This window comes from Notolepis coatsorum, assembly GCF_963971535.1.
Source record: "Notolepis coatsorum genome assembly, chromosome: 3".
Lineage (NCBI taxonomy): Eukaryota > Metazoa > Chordata > Actinopteri > Aulopiformes > Paralepididae > Notolepis > Notolepis coatsorum.
In genome coordinates, this window is record NC_140167.1 from 111,639,200 (window position 1) to 111,646,684 (window position 7,485).

Genomic DNA, 7,485 nt, shown 5'->3' on the forward strand with positions numbered 1-7,485 from the left:
ACTGCTTGTGTAAAACAACAACAGAATCAGAGAGCATGGTTGGCTGTGACACCTGTGATGACTGGTTCCATCCCAGGTGTCTAAACCTCAAAAGGCTACCGAAAAGCAAGACATGGTATTGCCCGGAGTGCAGAAAAAAGAAAAAGAAGTCTAACCCTAACTAAGTTGCTGTACTCTGTCGTCTACTCTAAGCCATCCTATATTTTCAAAGTGGGCAGGGGTGAGGTGCAATAGAAGAACAGAACATTTCATTCTTATTTGTATATTTGAACAATAAAGCAAGGTTATTCTTTCAAAATGATGTTTGCTATAGTTGTTGTGCCCCTGGTATGTGGTTGACAAACATTGACATTGACAAACATATTTACAATTAGTATTTTATAAAGTAGAACTGTAATGTGTACTTTCTCAGTCAGTGCTAAGTGCAGTCATCTTATGCAGCATCACATTTCACATCAAAACAAAAGTAGAACTGTAATGTGAGACGGGGAAACTTTGTTTTGAATACTGGGGGGATGGTTGAGAATATTTGGTCCCTGCACTGCCATTTAATCAAGAAGTCAAGCTTGACGTACATCAGGTCTATCCAGGTCCAGAACACTTTGATGACTGTTGCCTTTGACACACCTCTGATGTGGGAAATGAGGTCAAAGGACATGTCGTGACGCAGTTTGACAAGGGTGATAAATAGCTGATCTATGGGTGAGATTATGGTGCTCCTTGTCTTCTCTGTGTGACAGTAAGAAAACAGATGTCCACAGATGAAGCGGTCAAGGAGCTTGACTCGACCTTGGTTCTCTGTTGGTCACCATCCTCCTTGGCTGCATCCCTCTCCTCTCTGAGAGACTGCATCTCGTCAAACAGAGACTGCTCAGTGATGGGAGGTGTGGCTGCTTCCTCAACTTGGGCTGCTGCCTCAACTTGGATGTCTTGGCTGCAACGTTTAGTCCTCTTGTGGGGAGTCACTTTAAATGAAATAAAAACCATACTAATAAGAAACTGCAATTTAGGAACCCATTGATTTTGGCACATAACTGAAAACTAGATGATATCACTTACGATGGTATGAAGAGGAGTTCCTTTTTGCACGCCGCTCATGGCGACTGATGTTCGTTGACGTAGATGGTGTAGACTGTGATGTTGAAGGGAATACAGATGGAATGTAGTCTGGGTGTGTTTGGTCATTGACCTTTGCACCTGAATGAATGAATGAATGAATGAATGAATGAATGAATGAATGAATGAATGAATGAATGAATGAATGAAAACGTTATTAACAGATTGCAGAATGGATACAATACAGTACGGCTCAATACACACAATTGTTAAGGGGATGCAGACCAGAGAGACTTTCGTCTTGTTTACATCAGGGTCCCCCATTTTCAATTCATAGTGACATTTGTGACATACTCAACATACATGACATCATGACATTTATGGCATAGGGACATACATGACATACAGGTATATAGTACTGTTACATTTGTGACATAATATGATATGCAAATATACAGTACTGTTACCCCATAGATCCTGACAGAGAGTATATACATATGACATGTATATTACAAGCAATACGACTATTCAATAACAAGTCCTTAGAGCAAGGACAACAACACTGAATGTGATTGATAAATAGTATACTAGTAACATATACAAATGAAAAAGGCATGTAGGCTACACTGAGAATGGACTATTATGGGGAAGTAGCTAGCAGAGACTGCTAGCTAATCAATCAATCAGCTAGCAGCTAACATCTGCTGTTTACAGCCTCACAGCCAATACAACTTAATTTACTATATAAATATGTGTTCCTTATTCTCACCTGTTATGAAATGGGTAGAGCAGACATACGTAGAATTTGACTTGGGGGACCAGGGTCTGCTTTTGCACGCCGCTCATGGCGACTGATGTTCGTTGACGTAGATGGTGTAGACTGTGATGTTGAAGGGAATACAGATGGAATGTAGTCTGGGTGTGTTTGGTCGTTGACCTTTGCACCTGAATGAATGAATGAATGAATGAATGAAAACGTTATTAACAGATTGCAGAATGGATACAATACAGTACGGCTCAATACACACAATTGTTAAGGGGATGCAGACCAGAGAGACTTTCGTCTTGTTTACATCAGGGTCCCCCATTTTCAATTCATAGTGACATTTGTGACATACTCAACATACATGACATCATGACATTTATGGCATAGGGACATACATGACATACAGGCAGGGCCGCCTGGGAGAAATGCGAGGCCCTGTGCGAGATTTAACGCGAGCCCCCCCCCCCCCCCCCCCCCCCAAAGGTAAAAAAAAATATATACATATATATATATATATATATATTTTTTTTTTTATACAGTCAACATATTCTTAAATAATAGCGCTGCCCGAGGCGGGGCATGATACAGTCAACATATAGCAAAAGAGAGAGCGAGAGAGAGCTCCCGTTCTACAGTCAATATACAGTGTACAGAGAGAGAGAGAGAGACACATTGGAAAGAAATTGAAATGCTATTTGGCCCTAAACAGAGAGTACACAGTGGCAGAATACCTGAGCACTGTGACTGAAGATCCTTGAGCACAGCCTAGCCATCGAGAAAGGCCGCCATAGGCAGACTGTGTGTGTTAGAAAGAGAGAGAGAGAGAGAGAGAACATGTGTGTTTGTCATGTGTGTGTGTTAGAGAGAGACTAGAGCATGTATGAGAGATTCAAAAGGACAAAGATCAACACTTAAATCCAAGAGAGAGAGAGAGAGAGAGAGAGAGAGAGAGAGAGAGACACATTGGAAAGAAATTGAAATGCTATTTGGCCCTAAACAGAGAGTACACAGTGGCAGAATACCTGAGCACTGTGACTGAAGATCCTTGAGCACAGCCTAGCCATCGAGAAAGGCCGCCATAGGCAGACTGTGTGTGTTAGAAAGAGAGAGAGAGAGAGAGAGAGAACATGTGTGTTTGTCATGTGTGTGTGTGTTAGAGAGAGACTAGAGCATGTATGAGAGATTCAAAAGGACAAAGATCAACACTTAAATCCAACAAGAAGAGGGTCTATACCAGAGAAACCAAAGCAGCAAGGAGCCAATGGCCGACATCAGCTAAATAGGCTAGCCAGGTACTGTGACACCAGGCCACACACAGCTTTGGCCAACGGCCCAACGCTACCCAAGCTACACAAACGACCATTCACACACAGCACATGTCGTATCTCCAAATGTTGTGAAGTAGCATATGTTTTGCCTGGAAAAAAACATCGTTATTAACAAAACATTCGGGAGGGGAAGGAAGGAAGAGTGGGGTAATGTCATGACATTTTCATTAATCTTACCTGCAGAAAAGGAACGCAGGGCGAAAGGCCGCAACACAGGTCTCCACGTTGACGAAAGGCCTCTCGCTGTCGGGACAAATAAGCTATGGCCAGAGCCTTGTCATGGTGCAGGCCCGACTACATCTTCTGTCAAAGATGATGTCGTAGTCAGAGTGCCAGGGCCTGCTATTCTCAAGGCTAACTGATAGCATCAAACGAACGTTCCCAGCTGACGCTAAACAGCTAACTGGCTAACAGTTAGCTCAATCAGGCACCTGGCTGTATGTAGCCGCATAGCTTGCTTCTGCGTTAGCTAACAGCTAACAAGCTATGCGGCTACATACAGCCAGGTGCTCTCACCAGGCACACACCGTTAGCTACTAGTAGTACTATATTAGCTAGTCGACCAGTTTGGCTCCAGAGAGAGAGAAAGAGAGATAGGTCAGGTCCACGGCGGGAATATAATCATAGGTTGACTCACCATAACGCAGTATCAACGTGGCGCCAATGGTAAAGTTGGAAGGAGACTTTCTTGGCCCACGGTGTAATTTCTTCTTCTTCTTCTTCGAGTACTTTCCGGCAGACTGGACACCTTTCGGCGTATTGCTGCCTAACAGATTTATCTGCTCACAAGTTCTCTTCTCCTTCTTTTGAAAAGACATCCACTCGCCTCGCCTCGCTCCTCTGAATAGGTTAGCTAACGCTAGTTAGCCATTAGCTAAGCTAGCTACTAGCCGACATCATCATGGCTATACCATGACAAGGCTCCGGCCATTTGTCCCGCTAGCGAGAGGCCTTTCGTCAACGTTCCTTGGTGACCGACCGACTGATAATGACCGACCTCTTTCTTCGTCTTGGCTGGCATAACTAAGCATAATAGTCAAAAGCTGCACGCGCGAAATAGTCAAACGCAGCTGACTCACGCCGGCGTACTACACATGATGTAAGTAAAACCACTCCCTTCGTTGAAACCAATAGTATGTCTGCTGCAGAACCCCAGAGGCTGAGCTCCAATAGTGAGTATGTCTGCAGGACTGCAGACCCAGGAACAAGTCAGACACATTCTACAAACGTGTCTAATGTGAAATATATAAGCATATAAGCAAAACTAGATTTTAGGTCTGTGATGAAAAAGGGCCTCGCGGGAAGGGGGACCTCGCAAAAAAAAAAAAAAAAAAAAAAAAAATAAAAAAAAAATAAAAAAAAAAAAAAAAAAAATTGCGAGGCCCCCCTTCCCGCGAGGCCCTGTGCGACCGCACTGCTCGCACACCCCCTGAGGCGGCCCTGCATACAGGTATATAGTACTGTTACATTTGTGACATAATATGATATGCATATATACATTACTGTTACCCCATAGATCCTGACAGAGAGTATATACATATGACTGCTTTGGTCGACTCTCCCGTCTGCTCTACCCAGTCAAAGGAAGTTGACTTCGAGAATATACAGTACTGTTTACAGTATGTGTACAAGGGAAGACTACTCGAAATGTGTCGTTTTCTTTGTGCATTAAGCCAGTCAATTTGCTCTTTGTATGGGATTATAACGGAGTTGTTCTTGTTTGTGTGCTCCCCTCGCATTTGACGATCAATTGGACTTGAAAACAGCAGTGACCACCACTCGTTAGATCATATGAAACAGTAGCCCCTGTCACGTCACGTAAGCGGCAGATAAAACAGTGAAGATCAGATCATTTGACTTACCACTTAATCCAACGTTCATTCCCCACAAGCGTCTCCGGTGACCCGAACACCAGCCAGTATTTACCCTGGTCGATTTGGTCGTCCACTCCTGCACTGTTCCCGGCACACGCTGCCGATTAAGGGCACGTACTTGGTCCTCAATAATGGACATTAGTGGACAAACCACTAAAACAATGGGGTTTACGTGCCATTTGGAATAGCCATAGGTCTTTGCTGTAGCCGGTATTTTTGTATTTCCGATTCACATTTAGGAGGCATAGCAAGTTCGGTTGTCTCGAAGGAAGGATATAATTCCAACTTGACTTTGACTTTGCGCCTCCTGGCGGCACAAAACAGAAACCGCACCCACCCTAATAAAACCATTTGACGAGAGCCGTTAACGGGCGGCAGAGGGCGTTGAAACGGCGGTAGGAGGGACCTCAATTTGCAATGCTGTAACTGTAGGTGTAAAAGCAAAGACAAGCAACCAAAACAAATGAACCAAAAGTAACAGCCAAATGACCAAAGAACCAAATAATCAACAAACAGCAACCAGACAAACAAAGAACCAAAAACAAATGGGGAGTTCGCCAGAAATCAGAAGCAGCCTCTCTCTGATATCCTGCTGGGACACACCGGCCCAGGTGTGCACCAATTAGCTGACGAGCCTTCCCCAGCTCTGCTCTGCCAGCCAGAGCAGAGGAAGACAACACAGTGTGGGGGAGGGTCGTCACACTATTGATACTCGGGCCTGTACTGAGTTTTTAAGTTTTGACCACCTGTCAAAGTAATTTGTGATCCTATCTTGGAGTCTTGTATAATTATACTTCACCGTTTGGCATATAGTAGGGAATATTTCAACTCCAAGACATCTAAAGTGTTCTACCATTGGTATACTTCCTGGAAGGATTGTAGTCTTCGCAGAGACATTAAGTGGGAGGAAGGCCGACTTTGGCCAGTTTATCCTAAATCCCGATAGATTGCCAAAATCATCAATCAGTTTAAGAAGATGAGGCAGTGAGGTGGTAGGGTTTTGCATGAACAATATTACGTCATCCGCATATAAACTAATATGATGCTGTGTGCCCTTAATTGAGATTGGCTCTATGGATTGGGATTGTCTTATATACTGTGCTAAAGGCTCTAAGGATAGAGCAAATAGTCCGGGACTAAGAGGGCAACCCTGTCTGGACGAGCACGACACAGGAAAGAGTGAAGAGGTGGATTTACCTGTTATAATCATGGCCGATGGGTCTTTGTATAATACTTTTATCATATTAATGAATCCGTTTCCTAACCCCATCCTTCCGAGTACTGCCCATAAATAAGACCATTCCAACCTATCAAAAGCTTTCATCCCATCCAAGGATAATACAGCTGTAGGTGGAATGGCATCCTTGCTGGCGTCTAATGCATGTAGTAACCGTCTTATATTATCCGTGATCAGGCGGCCTTTTATGAAGCCAGTCTGATCAGGATGAACTAAAGATGTCATATGCTTTTGAAGTCTGATGGCTAGTAAACCGGTCTCGGCGGCGAGGCATGGCGTAGGCTCCGGGGATGAGGAGCCTGGACCCAGTGTAGTAGCCGTACCAGGCGTAGAGGCTGGAGAGGACGTGGAAGCCGGAGGGAGAGCGATGACAGCCGGGGGTACATCGACCGGAACCAAGCCGGCAGCGACGGCCGGGTCATCTGTGGAGGCCTTGTCAGCTGCACCAGTCCTGCCAGCTCTTGGAGGTCTGCGAGCTGCGGGAGCTGGGCCAACAGCGGGGCCTGGATTAGCTGTAGGGGAAATGTCAGCTGGGGGGGAAATGTTAGCTTTAGAAGGCCGGCCAGCCCTAGGACACAGGCTAACAGTGAGTTGGATGCTAGTCGGTTGGGCCTGGCTAACTGCAGGAACACGAACAGGAGGCAGATCAGAGGGTTGAACGAGATATCTCTCCATGAGGGCTGCGGCCTGGTCGGCCATCACCCTCATCTCTGCCTCCTGGTCCGGATACTGGTCTGCTGCGGACTGGATTGTCTGAAACAAGAATACCCATTTAGCTGGGGAATATTTTGACAGATCTCCCTCCATTAATTTGGAGAGAACCTTCATCGTCCCCCTTAATCTTTCCGCTGGGTTTTGTGATGGTGGAGACATTCTGTTACGATACGATACAATACGTCACGTGGTGGTAGAACCCAAGGCAGCAGGAAGAATAAGCAGGGAGATGAGGCAGAGTCGATGATCACAATTCAGAGTGTTTACTCAAAAGTACATATGAGTACAACAATAGGCACAATCGTGCTGACACTTACTATAAACCAAACCTAACCAGAAAACGGACATAACACACGAAATCAAAGATGACAAAAGAGAAACTAATATACACTTACTTTTGGACAGAGCAACACTAATAGGATGAAAGTTTGAAACACACAGCACAGGAACAACGACAGCACAGGACCAGGTAACATGAAGGAATGTCTCCACACCCAGGTGAGGGCAAGC

At 44.9% G+C, this 7,485-nt stretch overlaps 1 long non-coding RNA gene across 2 annotated transcripts; it reads right to left on the reverse strand.

Moving 5' to 3' along the window:
- Positions 1-796: 796 nt before the first annotated feature.
- On the reverse strand, positions 797-5,035 carry LOC311224549. 2 transcript variants are annotated; one of them, XR_014619452.1, is made up of 3 exons: positions 5,013-5,035; positions 1,060-1,197; positions 797-965 (listed from the first exon to the last, which is right to left on the reverse strand). It is a non-coding gene; the product is annotated as an uncharacterized lncRNA (long non-coding RNA). The 2 variants fall into 2 exon arrangements; XR_014619453.1 differs by lacking the exon at positions 5,013-5,035 and adding an exon at positions 1,826-1,960.
- Between the last annotated feature and the right edge of the window lie 2,450 nt (positions 5,036-7,485).